This window comes from Magnolia sinica, chromosome 17 (genome assembly GCF_029962835.1).
Source record: "Magnolia sinica isolate HGM2019 chromosome 17, MsV1, whole genome shotgun sequence".
NCBI lineage: Eukaryota > Viridiplantae > Streptophyta > Magnoliopsida > Magnoliales > Magnoliaceae > Magnolia > Magnolia sinica.
The window spans coordinates 46871999-46887936 of record NC_080589.1 but is presented as its reverse complement, the minus strand read 5'-3'; the positions used below and the strand labels follow the sequence as shown (position 1 = coordinate 46887936).

Sequence of the window (15938 nt, the reverse complement as noted above, 5' to 3'; positions counted from 1 at the left end):
CTTTACAAGATTAAAGCAAGAAGATCACTTATTCGTTTAAGAAGTTTCCCTCTCTCTTGGAAGATTAAGATTCAAGCTTCAAGCACACTCATTCTACAATCTACATTTTTTTCTCTTACATACACGATAATCCTATTTCTTGAATGTTGATGACTTGATATATACGTAATTCATTAATTAATTGATTTTATTTCTCTCAAATGCATTTTAAATATGTAAAATTAGATATCTATTAACTTAGGGAAGTTCTCCCTAATTTCTTATATTTTTTTACATTTTTATTTTCTCCTTTTTTTTATTTTTTCAAAAAAATAATAATAAATAAATATCGGGTCGCATATGCGATTGATTGTGCAATCACATATGTGCATAGGCATATGTGATCGCATATGTGATCGCACATGATCACATATGCAATTTAACAATATTGCCTCAATGCCTAAGAAATATTTGAGAATGCCAACATCTTTAATGTAAAATTTAATACAAAGAAAAACTTTCAAGGCAGCAGTAGAGAGATTGTCAGTCCCTATCACGATGATGCCATCCACATAAATAAGAACCGCAGTAAAAGTAGCGCCAACCGAGTAGGTGAAAAGAAAAAATCTGCTATAGATTAAGTGTAACCAGCCTCTTTGAGGGCTGATGAAAATTTAGTGAACTAATTTCACAAGGGCTACTTGAGTCTATTAGGGGGTGTTTGGCACATGGAATTAGATGGTATTAAGTGGGATAGAACTTTAAATCCCTTGGTTTAAAAAATCATCCCCTATTTGGTTCATCATAGGTTTCCACCATTGGATCTTGTGCATGAAGTAGAAAGGGTTAGGGAGGGCTTTCCGAAATTCAACCAGTATTTGGAAAATTCATGGGATTTCCTCCTAAAAGCATAAGCTAGGAAATTCTTACGTTAGGAATGGTGTTGGGGCCCACCTTGATATTTGTGAGGAATCTACCTCATCCATCTATTTTACAAGATCATTTTAAGGTAAGCGACTAAAAATGAGGTAGATTTAAAACTCAAGTGGGCCATACAAGAGAAAACAAAGGAGATTAAGTGACCACCATTGAAACATTCATATGGCCACAAAAGTTTTGTATGACGATAGAGTTTTCTATGTTGTCAGTTCATCTCGGCAAGAATGAACTTATAAACGGTTGGGATGACATATAAACATCAAGGTGGAGCTCAGGAAGGTTTCAAGGGTAGGAAATTCTTTCCCCACTCTTTCCTCTCGCATGCCTACTTGAGTTTTGGATCTGCTTGACTTTTGATAGTATGTCATAAAATGATCTCACAAAACGGATGGACGAGGTGGATTGCTCACAAACATCAAGGTGGGCCCCACCTTGCTTCTCACTGTAATTTTCAAACACGATTTTCGAGATTGGTAGTTGTTTTCCATGTACAACCAAACACTACATGAATCAAAGCATGTATTTAAGCCCTGCATCTTACATGATCCAAACACCAAAGTGAATAGCTCACTCCCATGTCATTAAGTGACAATCCACCGACAAGTGCATTTATTACAAAAAAGCAATTCCAGCCAACTTAATACGATCTAATTCCATGAGCCAAACAACCCCTTAAGAAATTTGTTAAGACGACAAACACAATGCTCCCTTATTTGGCAAACCCTGAGGGAATCACCATGTAGATTTCCTCATCAAGATTTCCCTTTTTTAAAAAATGCATTGTGCATATGTAGTTGGTTAGTGTCCATTGACAAGTGGTAGCAATAGACAAGAGACATTGTATAGTGATGAGTTTGACAATAGTTGCAAAAGCCTCATGGTAATCCAATCCTTTAGTTTGGATATATCCTTTGGCAACCAAACATGCCTTCAACCGCACAATAGTCGCATTAGAGTGGTGTTTGACCTTGTGCGCCCACTTACATACAAAGGGTTTTTTTTTCCAAGTGGCAGAGGTTGACGTGTCCAGATGTTATTTCACTCTAATGCATCAATTTATGCTACCATAACCTTACCCCAATGAGAGTATTTAATGGCTTGAGAGAAAGAGGAGGGCTCATCATAGTTAGAAATAGTAGAGAGGAGAAATATAGTTAACAGAAAATCAGTTATAAGAAAAGGCAATCAAATAAAGGGTAAAGAAAACTTGTAGAGGGCTGTAGAGATGGGAAAGTCAGTGATGGAGCGAGTGGCAGAGCGGGGTAGATATCGGCTTTTGAGGTAGGCTGGCTGAATAATGGTGCGGTGAGACGTGTTTGGTTTGTTGGAGGATGGTGGGGTTTGATGGGCTTGGCCCTTGGGGTAGGTGTGTTAGTGGGGAGACACAAGTTTAGAGGCGATGGGTGGTGATAATGAGTTTGATGGGGAATTAACGGATGACAGGATAAAGGATGGGCATTTTGTGTGTCAAGAGTACGAGTAGGGATGACAATGGTTGATGGGTCAGAAGTGGGAGTATTCTGAATAGTTAAAAACAGTTTTAACGAATGTGACATCTCAAGAAGTAAAAACACGCTTGGTTTCAATATCATAAATCCAATATGCTTGTTAACCAAAAGGATAATTTATAAAAATGCATTTGGATGCACAAGGAGAAAATTTGTGATGATGTGCACGAAGGGTGTGGGCATAATATAAACAAATAAATACACGAAGGTTGTCATAGGAGGGGGTAGTCTTGAAAAGCATTTCGTAGGAAAATATTCCGTCCATATTGGGATGGGCATGCAATTGATGAGGTATATTGCGATTAGGACACAATCACCCCAAAAGGATATAAAGGGAGGTGTGCTTAAAAAAGCAATGCCTGAACAACCTTAAGTAGGTGATGATGTTTACGTTTAACCACCCTATTTTGTTGAGGGGTTTCAACACAAGTACGTTGATTATTAATTTCTTTTTCTTTTTTCCTTTTTTTGAAAAAATGTTTGCATTGTAATTGAGAGAAATTCGTGCCATTGTCAGTGTGAATGTGTCACACTGAGTATTGAAATTATCTCTAAACCATGATGCAATTTTTTTAAGAAAAACATAAGTTTCATATTTAAAACACGTCAAATAAACCCATGTACAACAAGAATAATCATCAACGATAGTACAAAAGTAATGTGCACTACTATGTGAAGTTGTTAGATAGCACCCCAAATATCGCAATTAATTAGTTCAAATTAGTACTATACTTATCACAACTTAGTGAAAAGGAAAATGAGTTTGTTTAGCAAGTTCACATACGTCACAATGAGCATGAAAGGTAAGTATTTGTAAAGAAGTAGAAGCTAATTGATCAAAACATGTTGTTAATGGATGACCGAGATGAATGTGCCAAAGATTGAATCCATAAGAACAATTGGAGAGCATCGCTTTAGGTGTGGTGGCCATTGGCGGTGCATAATGGTAAAGTCCATCCCCTTCTTCACAAATTTCAATCAAATTCCTCAATGATAGGTCAGCCTAACACACCCTTTGTTGCACAAGTTCCCTAATAATACACAGGGGTGGGGTGCATACAGAGAGAGACATGAGAACAAGGTACTCATAAGAAAGAAATGAATGGATAAAAATTCCCTTAATTCAAGGCCAAACACATCTCATTTTCCTTTTAAAGTCAAAAGTTTATGCCCCTCCGGATCACTAGTAGCAGCGGTAAAACTAGCCAAACACTACTCGACTTACGCACGCGCCCATCTACCAACATGCACACATGCATACACACATACATACATACAAACATAATCCACTTACACAATCTATGAGACCCAGGCAACTCTAAACCAACATTTCTAAATGGATTTCTCAACAGGCAATTTTCTTGGTTCATTGTCAACTTCACCAGATCGAGATTGACACTATCAAATTGCAGGCGACCAGTGACATGCCTCCACCCCGAACCTCAAGGAGCTGAAAGGCCACCAGGTCCACCTGCTCTACATAGACCTGTTCATTTCCAGCCAGCATGGACGCTACCAGCCCTATGGCAAAGAACGGAGTGCGTTTCAAGCGGGGAAGAAACCAATTAGAATACATTTGACAGCATCAAAGCACTTGTGAACGGTCCACTAATTACTTGAAGCCCTTCTTAGGCAGCATCATGACCAAAAGCTCTACAATAAAGCAGCACGCTGGCAGATCAGGATTCAACTACCCGACAATCAAGAATATCTAATCCAAAAAGCTCTCCAATACTTCCTAGCTCGATGAGATCACTTGGTGCTAACCATATGAAGTTTCTTACGCTGAAACCTATGCTCTCACAACATTTATCCAACTGGTCTCTCGACTCTCTCCTAATTTTTGAGTTTTAGATCATTCACAAAAGGTAGTAAAAGGACCGACACTAGCTGATTTCCTAGCTACACATATCCTCCCCAGTGATATACTTGAAGAGATGACTCTCTCAAATCTTGGCAATTGCACTTTGTAATTGCAGCCCGTAAAAATGGAGTCTATGCAAGGACCTTTAGAAAACCACATGTTACTCCTTCGCACAACAACAAGCTCTCATCATCATGTTCAAAATCACCTACAAGATGAGGATCCATACTCTATGGAGATTTGAAGCTAATAATAAACTATTGCCATAATGTATGAAGTATGGGAACTGGATCTAGTCTCATAATGAAGGTCAACATGTCCTAGCCAAAGCACACTATGCAGTTTATGGTCCCCATAAGCCTGCTCTAAAAGTCCACAAGAAAGTCACATGTATGGGCTGGCAACCATGGTAACCAAATGCAATGAAATACGCAAGCCATTGCCATACATGCCAACTTCATGACGCTTCATCTGCATAATGCCAGAGCTACTCCCATCTGATAGTCTCCTCCTGACTGTCGCACCATGGGAGTTCTACAAAAAGATAAAAAAGCATTCACCAAGACTATCTGCAAGCTCTTTAGGAAGGAGGTCTCTAAAAGCAAACAAGACTGGAATGAGAAACTGGGACCCTATGGGGATATTAAAAACCAGATCAGACCTCACCTAGGCAACCCCATATTCCCTCATTTTCAGCCTAGCAGTGGTTTTGCTCCCTGAGGTTCATATCTAGTCCTAACAGATCACAATGCGCAAGTCCATTGCCAATGAGAAAAATGCTAAAGTTCATCTCAAGGAGCTCAATCGCTAGGCCTAAAACACTTGCCACCCCAACAGTACCTTGAATTGTGCAAGGCTCACATGTTCAGTGCTTTCAAGGCCTGTTTGGATGGCGAATTACAGCCGTAATGTATTATAAAAGTACAATGATTACAAATTATAATGCCCGTCTCCTAGAAAACAGGTAATTTAACTAACAATTCCCATATTTGGATAGGCATGGTAAAATCATAATAATGATACTTTTACATTATTGAACAGTCAAATCGATAGAAAAAATACGTTGAGGTGCCTCTTTAGATATAAGATTTCCACTGCAATACAATGTAAACTTGTAATAATTATAAATTCCTTGCCTCCTGTTACATTTGCATTTAAGTGCCAAATTACGTACCGACTTAGGTATCTAAACAAATGTTGTAAGATCATGATATTGGTGCTTCTACATCACATTATAGCTGTAATTCACAATCCAAACAGTTTTGCTACTGCTCCTTCAAACCTAAGCGAGAGGGACCCTACATCATCGAGATGATTTATTGGGCTTATCGTCAACTGACGAAAATGGCATCATCCTATTCTACCATCCATGGCGTCCCTCGAAGTTCTACCATTCCCAGATGGGTATGGATTCAACACTAATTACAAGCTTAAACTGGTTAGCACATGCTCCTAGCTTACATAAGTCTCAACTATGAAGTATCAGCCTCCTTGGATGAGGATAAACTGCTAGTAGAGTGGCATGTCAAGCCTTACATCTGTCAAACCCTATCGAGTTTCACATCCATCGAACTCAAGGGGCAGTAATACCATCACCCTCCTTACATGAGTATAAACTGCTAACCTATGCACTACAACCATATTCCTATCAGTAAAACAGTTATTTATGTGTGCCTGCATGCAGATATAGTAAACCCATTGGGCCTCAAATGCCTCCAGAAATCATCTCCAATAAGAACTGGAGCCCACAGTTCCACGTAATTAACTAGTCAATGTTACAATTTTTTTTTTAAATACCATGATTAGGTCAGTGATATCAAGGACACTTATCCTGGGCTTGGTTCATTTGCAGGTGCAAGTCATATTACATAACAGAGAAAACAATGTGTCAAAAAAGGTCATGACCACATGAACATTCATTCTCAAGTTCCAGTGTCCTAGTTTGGAAGGTTCGAACTCAGCAGATATTACAATTCAGCACTATATAGGGAAGATAAACTTCAAATTCCTAATGGCAGTGAACCATTTCAAATGATATCCATGACAAACTTGTATAGGTTCCTAGCATAGCAATAAAGAAGCCTAATCTTGAATTGTAGAAAAATATTATGTCATTGAGGCCAGTTTCGCTGGTGCTGCTGACTTTCTTGCACCTTATCATGAGTTGAAATTAGTACAGAACATGATGGACACCACAAAATCGAGTTGACTTGCGTAACTGTCAACATGTGTCCTTACACAATGCCATTTTAGGATGTTGAAGGCACGACTCTCATTTTTCAAGTCAGTTCCTCACAATATCAAAACACAAACTAAAATAGTTTGAACTGTTTTACACAACTTTGCTTGAGTTGGCATCAACATTGATGACGAAACTGAAGACAGGTGTAAACTAAGGAATTGACCCAGCTGAGGAGGCAAAATCAGCAGATAAGATTCCCAAGTTACTTGCAAAGGAAGGGACACTTGATCGAAGAAAAAATGTAGCAACTATAATGTGAAATGATTCCCTTGCAAAAATTTGAAATGTCATTTTTTTCTTTTTGTTTCATACTAAATTTGTGAATCTCAGTTTCATCATTTGCTTTTAATGAGTACGTACATGATATATGTTTGTTCTGAGGTCAAAACACATTCTACATATCATGGGTCAGGAATCCTACCACATCGAGGAAAACTGTAGTAATGAAACCCAGGAAAACAAGATAGAATTGGTATGGCCCCCTGCATGGGCGAATGTTATATAGAACTCCTAAACCAAGTACAGATAGCAAGTTGCTCAGGGAGATTCTTGCTGACAGTAGTACCAGATCAGATGGGCAGGCAGAAACCACATCTGTGTTGGAAGAGGATGCAAGTAATCCAGGGCCCCAACTAACTGTGTCCAAAGTACTGATCATGGAGGTCCTCACCATCTGTTGGAAGGAAACGGAAATATGGACAGCTTGAGCATGATGAGAAAGAATTGAAGGTCAGTCAATGCAGGCATTCAATATTGCCAATTTTCATAAGCTAAAAACGAATTTTTGGCTTGTCCGAAAGCATCAATTAAAGCATGGAAGGAGATGTGGGATGAGAAGATCTATGTGCATGTAGACAGACACCATACTAACGGCACACATTTGCTTCAATCCAAACCATCCAAATTGGAGGAACCGGTGTACATGGAGCATAACCAAAATTTCACTTTTAAACGATGGTTCTAATTGTCCAATTGGCGGCCATTAAATGCACTAATAAATTGTGGACAAGATCATGGGTAAATTCAACAAACCAACCTCCACTAATTGGAGCTAAGAATATAGACAATACACTTCCTCATTAGAAGTGGGGGACATGGTTGAGTGAGCAGCAAATAAATAGGTCTTTTAGAAGAAAATTGACACAGCAAAGTGCACAAATAAGCCTTGGAAGGCCAAATATTCAATGGATTAAAATCATCCAAAACAATGAGAATCGCGCCTTCAACACCATGAGGCATCCAAGGTTTGCGCCACAGACAATAATCCACTTAAACTGAAAACCCAAGCATCAGTAGATATTCTGAAGTCAAATGTTGAATGATACCCCTTTCTTCTTTTTCTTTTTTAGGTGGATAAGTTCCCATCGACCATGACCATTTGTGGGAGCACCCGGCCCACAAGGACTGGATGCGATCTAGCACAAATTAATCTAATCCGTGGAATCTGTCAGGTCTAGATTTCTAAGAAGCTCACTAGCAGATTTGCTGCTGGTGCATGGGACATGTAAATGACCTGCAGTGGGCCCCTTATAGGTGACTTGCAGATAGAAGAGGCCCATCAACTCATCAGAAGGGAAACCCTAGCACAGAAACATCAGAACCTTTTAGAAAGAAATAAAAAGAAGGAAACTTATCCAGAAGCCCACTTTGGCCAGTCGGCCCCATCTGCACGTATGGCCCACCTCATGCAAGGGTAATCATTAGATGTGCCACTCTAGCATAAAAACCACAGAAGATTTTAGATTTAAAATAATAATAATAATAATAATAAGAGATGCTTGTCAACCAGGCCATCTGCATGGAAGGTCCACCGGCAGATACCCTATGCATGGATCTGTTCAATGCAAGATTATCCCATCAAAATTCCACTTCAACTTGGACATCACACTTAGGACTCACACCATCTCTAGAATTCTCTATACTTGTTTACAAGATTCTAGCTTATTCTAGTAATTTACAAGCCTCTCGACATCGGGTATCCAACCCATAGTTCGGTGGTAGACAAAGTGCATTTCAACACTACGGTCATGGGTTTGAGAGCCCATGTGGTGTGTGTGTGTGTGTAAAAAATAATAATAATAAATGAAAAAGCCTCTTGATATGTACAATTAGAGCCAAATTTTGCAAAGTCCCTGCATTAGCCTTCATGCTTGTGACAACCTGCTTCCCTCATCCATTTTGCAGCTTAAGGAGTGGAGAGCGTGCATGGGGTAGCAAACCTCTATTAATTAATAAATGAGATCACAAGAACAGTCCATGATAGCAGAAGTAATCATCAACACGTCACCACAAAGAACACTTTCTGTTCCTCTTCCTTTTTGGGGGTTTTTTTCTCAATTTGAAGAATATCACAGTAAGAACATTTTCCAACACATGTATACACAAAAGGGTAGAGAGCAGACCTTGACATGATCAGAGACACAATGCCTGCCTTTTCCATCCTAATTAATTCAACTTCAGCATTTGAGATCCCTTTCATTTTCATTTTTACAGTAAGCTGGCATTGAAGTCGTGTTTTCAATTTTGCAACAAAACTTGAGATCCTGCCCAATAAAAAACAATGGTTAAAAACAAGGAAACAAAAAGTATCAAAGAACACAATCATGAAAAACCTAATTATCCAGCACAACTTTATGTTCAGATGCACTATCAAATTGAGTTGCAATTACAAGTCTAATAGAGTGGAAACGACCAAAAATAATTTTGGAGCAGTCATACTGAGGGCCTAGGCTACAGATCACAATTTCACTGCTTTGGACTTTGAAAGAAGCATAGCAACAATTTGAGGGCAAGAAATTACTAGGAAGAATCATTTATTTTTGTCATTTCTTCTGACTGAATTGAGTGTGAATGAGTGAATTCTCGTGCATCCAGAAACCACAACTATACAAAATAATTGAGGGTAGAACTGCTGATGCAGGGATTTGCAATAGATCAGGAGACGATTCCTTCTTTCTTTTTTCCTTTTTTTCTTTTTATTTTTCTTTTTTTGGAATGGTAAGAGAGGGAGAATATAAGTTCAAAATTCAACAAGAACTTGCGAGAGGAGACCAAAGACTAGAAAGAAACTGCCACTGTGGACAAGAACATGTCACCATTCACTAGTCCCTTATTGTGTACTCAAACTTTCAAGCAAAGTATTAAATTTAATTCACTTATCTCAACCTTCTTAACCAATTTTAAAGCCTCAACCTAAATTGAAATAAGCTCAACCATCTTCCTAATTAAATCACTAAATAAAAAAATTTTAAGAAGTTACATAGCTGCCGCTGCTACTACTACTACTGTTTTGAAAGATGACAATTTTATCAACAAGAAGAGATGAGCACAAAGCAATGTTTTAAATAGCGCATAGCATATTGCGTAGCGTTCTGCCCCCTATAGCGTGTAGCGTAAGCTACGTCACGTGTAGTGTAAGCTACACGATACTTCTATTTTTTATTTTAAATACCAAAAAATATGGTAAGTAGTAAGAATAAATATTAAAAAATGCAAAAAATAAAAATAAAAAACTTGGATTCCATGCCATGCACACACCACAGTGGAAAAAAAAAAAAAACTATCCATGGGAACTGGCCTCCTAAAAAGAAAAAAATAACTACAAATTGATGAGAGTGATTCTCCCCCCAAAACAGAGATGCCTTCCTATCCACGAGGCTGACTTCTTTTCCATTTTCTCAATACTGGGATACAAAATGAAGGTAGAATTTGGCTTACCGCCAAGACCCCAAGTATATGCAAGGAAGAGAAACATACTAGCATGCCTGCATCCTACAAGAGCCACCATAGACTAACCAAATCTTCGTTGGCTGCAACACTCGCCATAGTGCTTTTTCATAGGTTCACTTGATGGCTTTGAAACATCTAAGAACACCTTTCAAATTAGTAAACTATTCAATATGGCTTCAAAACATCTGAGAACCTCTTTCAAATTAGCAACTTGATCAATAGATGCTTTACACAGAACAAGGGTATCATTGGCTAACTGAAGAGTTATTATCGGTATCACCAAGTTTCCAAGCTAAAAATCCCTAGTGAGAGCAACTGAGGATGCCCTCTCCATATGCAAACTCAAACCTTCTGCAGTACTAAAAACAAGAGAGGAGATAATGGGTCCCCTTGACTGATACCCTTCGAACCGACAAAAAAAGAGAGGACGAAAGAAAAGGCCAGTGATTATTCACCAATATTGAAAATGACACGATTCCATAATGATCCACCTATCCATTTGGATCCAAGACCCATCCTGGAAAGAGAATGAGAAAATCCCATTCGGCATGATCATTCGCCTTCTTTCGCTTCAAAAAAAAAAATGATCATTCGCCTTCTCCATGTCAATTTTCCATACAGTCCTACACCTTTGATTCTAGAATCATTGAGCTCATTTGCAAGTTGCAACCAAAATGACATATAATATCTACCTATCTTTGACAAATGCCCTTGATACTAAGCTATGAAGAAACCCAAAGCTCCATGCATTCTAACCAAGAGAACCTTTGCCAAAATCTTGTACATGCCACTTGCTAAGCAGATCGGCCTAAAATATTTTATTCCAATGCTTCCTCTGTGGAATAAGAGTCATAAAAATTGCATTCAACTCTTGGCTCAACTTAGATCTAGCAAAGAATTCAGAAAAGAACTGTGTAATATCTTCTTTAAATATGGTCTAGCAAACTTGAAAGAATGCCATCATGAAACCATCTGACCCTAGAGCTGTCAATCCGATTGGCAACAACTTAAAGAGATGACCACCCAAATGCAGCCTAAGATGATCCTCAGCATACAAATTAGAACTCAACAATTTCTTCCCTTATTTGAATTTGATTGCCAACAAGTCGCACATAGATGCATAATTTATTAATATGATTCATTATATGCCTTTCATTGCCCATCCTGTGAAAGAAAGTGATTTTGTCTCCTTCCCTTAGCCAACTTGCCCTATATTTCTGCTTCCATAATGCTTCTGCTTCTTAATATCACCATATATTCCATTTTTAGGCTCTCCTCAATAGATTTGTCTTCCCCCACTCTCCTTCAGTGTCTATGGATTCAATACAACTAAGAATTTCTTCCAGCACCAAAATTGAATTTGCTCCACTTAATTTAGTTTTAAGCATTTGAAGCTTTCTTAGAACTTTGTGCCTCATTCCATCCTCCAACATCAAACTCCCACCACCGTTTGGCAATTTAGTCACGGACAATCCTCATCCTCCACCACCGGTTTTCAAACCTTCAAAGGATTAATCCATCCACCTGACTCCAAGCATATAGAAAATGGTCTGACACCGACCTTGGAAGTACCAACTGAACCACCCCCGAGAAGTGTCTTTCCCAATCAAACGAAATGAGAAATCTGTCCAATCAACACATGATGAGCCCTTCTTGATCATTTGAACATGTATATTGCCAGCCACGAATGGGTAAATCAAAAAAATTGTTCGGTGCAGCAAATACAGAGAACTTCACCATCGATGTGGTGATGCAACTTAACCCGGTTTTTCATGTCTGAACCTAATCATGTATTGAAATTGCCGCTGATACACCATGAAAGTTTCCATCTATTGTTCACCCAAAACAATTCCAACCGAAATGGAGACATCAGGCTAGGATTATTGAGGCAATACATCACTGAAAGAACCCATTTAGAATTCTCCCCAGTAACACTATCTCCACTTTTCTCCTTCCATGTAAGTCTTTAACCGCAAAGCTTACAGTCTGGGTTCCAAGACCCCTCACAATCCATAAGATGAGAACTCATTACCGCTTTTCATGCCCTCGACTCCTCTCCTTGCTTTTGAGCCCATTGATATAGCCAATTAGCCAGTTCTCTTACCTTACTTTCCATTGTCCTCATCCCCACTCTTCTACCAGCATTCAAGCCAGCATTACCCTTCTCTGAATAGATTCAGAGGACCTAATGAATTTTAATCTTGGAAATGAGTGATAGTAACTTTCAGTTGAGACGCATTCTCCACCATGTTATCCCCCACCTGGATGAGAGCAATCCGATCCTTCTACTTCATTAGCCATTCTTTTTTCTTTTTTTCTTTTTTTGGGTTGGGTTGGGTTGGGTTCGGGGGGGGGGGGGGGGGGTTCTCTCTACTTTCGGCACGATGCAGTTTGTTCTTGACAGAGAATACACATGAACACCCTTGAGCAAAAACCTTTTTACAGATTGTCTGAAATCAGCTCCATCTTCCTGGAAGTCAGTGGTCGCAGTTTCCCCTAGTACAGGTGCTTTGTTGACTTCTAAATTGCCAACAACGGATTTATTACAACCTTCAGTCTTCAAAACGATACAGGCCATCTACTTCTAGAATTGGAAAGCAGCCTAACCTTGCACATCACACTCCACCCACCAAAGTTTGATCAAGTTAGAGAAGCCGGCACAAATAAACATATATTCTCGAATCTAAAGGACATACCTTTGGAGTCAAGTAGGACCTTGTGATGATTTGAAATCAGCCACAGGAGGATCGAAGACGAAGCATTGGAAAAATGTTCTTCCACTCCTGCTATAGCAGGACCCTGTCCAGTTTGCACATTGCCAGCCTATCTTGATTCTTAAAACAAGTGAAGAGGCCACCCTGGAGGGGATATCCCATAGTTCATTCCTTCTGTAAAATCAGACAAACACATGTTTTAACAGAGCAACCACCCAACTTTTAGACAAAAATCAAAGGGAACTAAAATCCCCAAAAGAAATCACAGCACCCTCCACCTAGTGAGGATCTCATCCGACTCAAACTATGAGAATGATCATATGGACCATAGTGCTGCAAATTGCCCAGTCGAAGCCATAACTTTAGAGACAAATTTGTGAACCAAAGCAAAATACCCCTTCCATTCCTCAGTGACCTCAATAGACGCATCGTTCCAAATAGAATGGATGTCGCCTGATCTTCCAACTGCCAGAATAAAACCACTGCAACAGGTATTTATACCCAGCAATCAACAATCCATTTCTCTGTAATATAGACATATAAATGCTTCCTCTCCCCCCACAGTTCTTGATGGCACTCCACTTCTCAATAACCCCCATTCACCTGATGTTCCAAGAAAGGAATTTCACTGGGACAGTGCAATATAGCTCAATCCTTTTCAGCACAGGGGCTTGTCCTCCTGCCCTTAGAAACTCTTCTTTTCTCATAGTTCACCAAACTGAACGGATCAAGCACCTCCATGTTTTTTAGTAGCCTTACGCAATCCTGAGACTGAAAGATAGACACCTTGCCTCTCATCAATGCTGTCAAACAGCATATTTTTTCTCTATGCTACCTTGAAACGATAGAACCAATTTGAGGGTCAAGGTACCAGTCATCAATCCTGAGGATAGTTCTCTAGCGTGTGGGACAGAAAATGAGGAAACACAGCAGCCTCCTGAGATTAGATAGAGAAATCCTGAGTCCCTGCAGCCAATCCTGATGGGTGAGCAATCCTCCTGGACTGATACCTTGCCATGCAGCAAAGTAGATTTGAGAGGTTCCTTTCCACAACTTCAAAGTATCCGTATAATTACATGTTGATGGTAGATAAAATTAGGGAGAAAGCATACAATTTGTTACCGATAATGAATGAACTGGAAAAATGTTGACGGAGAAGTGAAAATTTTTATTTTGGTCACGACATGCCGCAAATTTTACCAACTTCATACTATAAAATAATGGAAAGAAAAAAAAAATGTTGCGAAATTGGTTTAAAAGGCGAGTCAAGTCACCACATTCATCTATAATCATAACCAATGTTCAGAATATCAGTATCGCTACAAGTTTTGCCTGCCAGGGATACAGAAATAATATCGATATCACCGATAACCAGAAATGACGGTAAACATTTGGGAAACATGAGGAAACCGGTGGAATTTTTCAGTGAAACTTCAGGAGATACTAAAATACACATATTTGCATATTTAGGAATTTAAAAAATAATAATAAAAAATAAAAAATAAAAAATGCAAAAAGAATGCATACATAATAAGTTCCCATTTAATGGTGGGCTAAAAACCTGTGTTGTCATAAGAAACCAATCCAACCATCCCATCTATCCATCTAACCATCCAAACATTCGACGATATTTTAGACTATCGACAACACGCGAAATTTCGTCGAGAAATCGTCAACAATTGGAAAGAAAATGAAAGATTGTGGTCTCGATATCACCCATGTTGCGATAGCGATAATATCGCGATTTAATCAATATTATCCTCGACAATTTGAACACTATATACAACCATGTGCCCATACAAATTTTGAAAAGGAAAAAAAAGATTTATTATTATTAACAGATTTTTTTATGATATCGATACATTACTGATACTATCGAAATATCGTTGATACATTGGTGATACAAGCGAAACCTGAAATTTACGCAGTTGACAATATTGGATATATCGATACACTTGCGATACAAGCAATACCTATAATTTACACAATCGAAAATATTGGCGATACATTGGACATTGGCAATATCGATACATTGGCGATACTTAGTGATACATCACCAATACCTGGAATTTTTTAAACTACCAATGTTATTGGTATCACTACTGGTGTTATCGATATCAGCTGGAGATATGAATAATACCGAGGATATTTCGATAATATCGAGGATACTCCGAACAATGATCATAACCAAGTAGTCACCACAATAAGGAAGTTCACGAAAGGGAGAGTTACTTAAACCCGCGGCGACTCGATTTGCTACAAATTTTATTACCCTCGAGACTTTATGCAAGCATAGGGGAGAATTGAGCGAGATGTTTACTTTCCAGAGTATCTCAACACAACGCATGGGCAGAAGACGTCAGGGACACCAGTTGAGGTCGTAAAGATCATAAGAAACAATAAATATTGTACTGAAGTCTAAAACAGCCTAAAGATAATGGAAACAATGATTAGAGTCCTTCATCTTCTAAAATCTGACAAGATACCTACCATAGGCTTCCACTATGAAGTCATGGATAAAGCGAAATTTGTTATTTGTCGTGATTGTGACAACTACAAAGATTATCGAAAAATGATTGAAAAAATCTTTGATGAATCAACTTCACCACGACATTTATGCAACAAGTATTTATATAAAAGTGATACATAGTAATAATGTCGCATGCACGTTCATGCACTTATTACTAAGTTATTTTTGTGATATAATCATTAAAGCCATTTATTATTTTCATTTTTGTAATGAAGGCTCCTATCTAAATTCGAGATTCTTGTAAGTTGCATCATTTGTTGAGGATGAAAATATTCGTGTCAGGCAAACAAATGTGATAAAAAAGATTAGAACTTGACTCAGATATACAAATAAGGGCATTAAATGGAGTGAGTTGAACTCTTTAATTATTGGTTATCATTCATTACTCATTCATTAGGTACATATTTTGTTATTTTGGCTTTTAAAACCAATG

The 15938-nt window shown here is 38.5% G+C and overlaps 1 protein-coding gene across 7 annotated transcripts in view; it reads right to left on the bottom strand.

Moving 5' to 3' along the window:
* Window positions 1–447: 447 nt before the first annotated feature.
* Window positions 448–15938, bottom strand: part of LOC131230750 (U11/U12 small nuclear ribonucleoprotein 31 kDa protein) — a 33873-nt gene continuing 18382 nt past the window's right edge. The window contains exons 2-4 of one of the 7 annotated variants that reach the window (XR_009164086.1): window positions 8935–9075; window positions 7098–7205; window positions 448–1681 (exon numbers count right to left, since the gene is read on the bottom strand). The gene's annotated coding sequence lies outside the window, so the exon portion shown is untranslated. Of the gene's footprint in view, window positions 1682–6424; window positions 7206–7529; window positions 8247–8736; window positions 9076–12957; window positions 13150–15938 lie in introns of those variants that run through there. The other 6 variants (XR_009164089.1, XR_009164090.1, XR_009164085.1 and 3 more) reach the window with 6 other exon arrangements.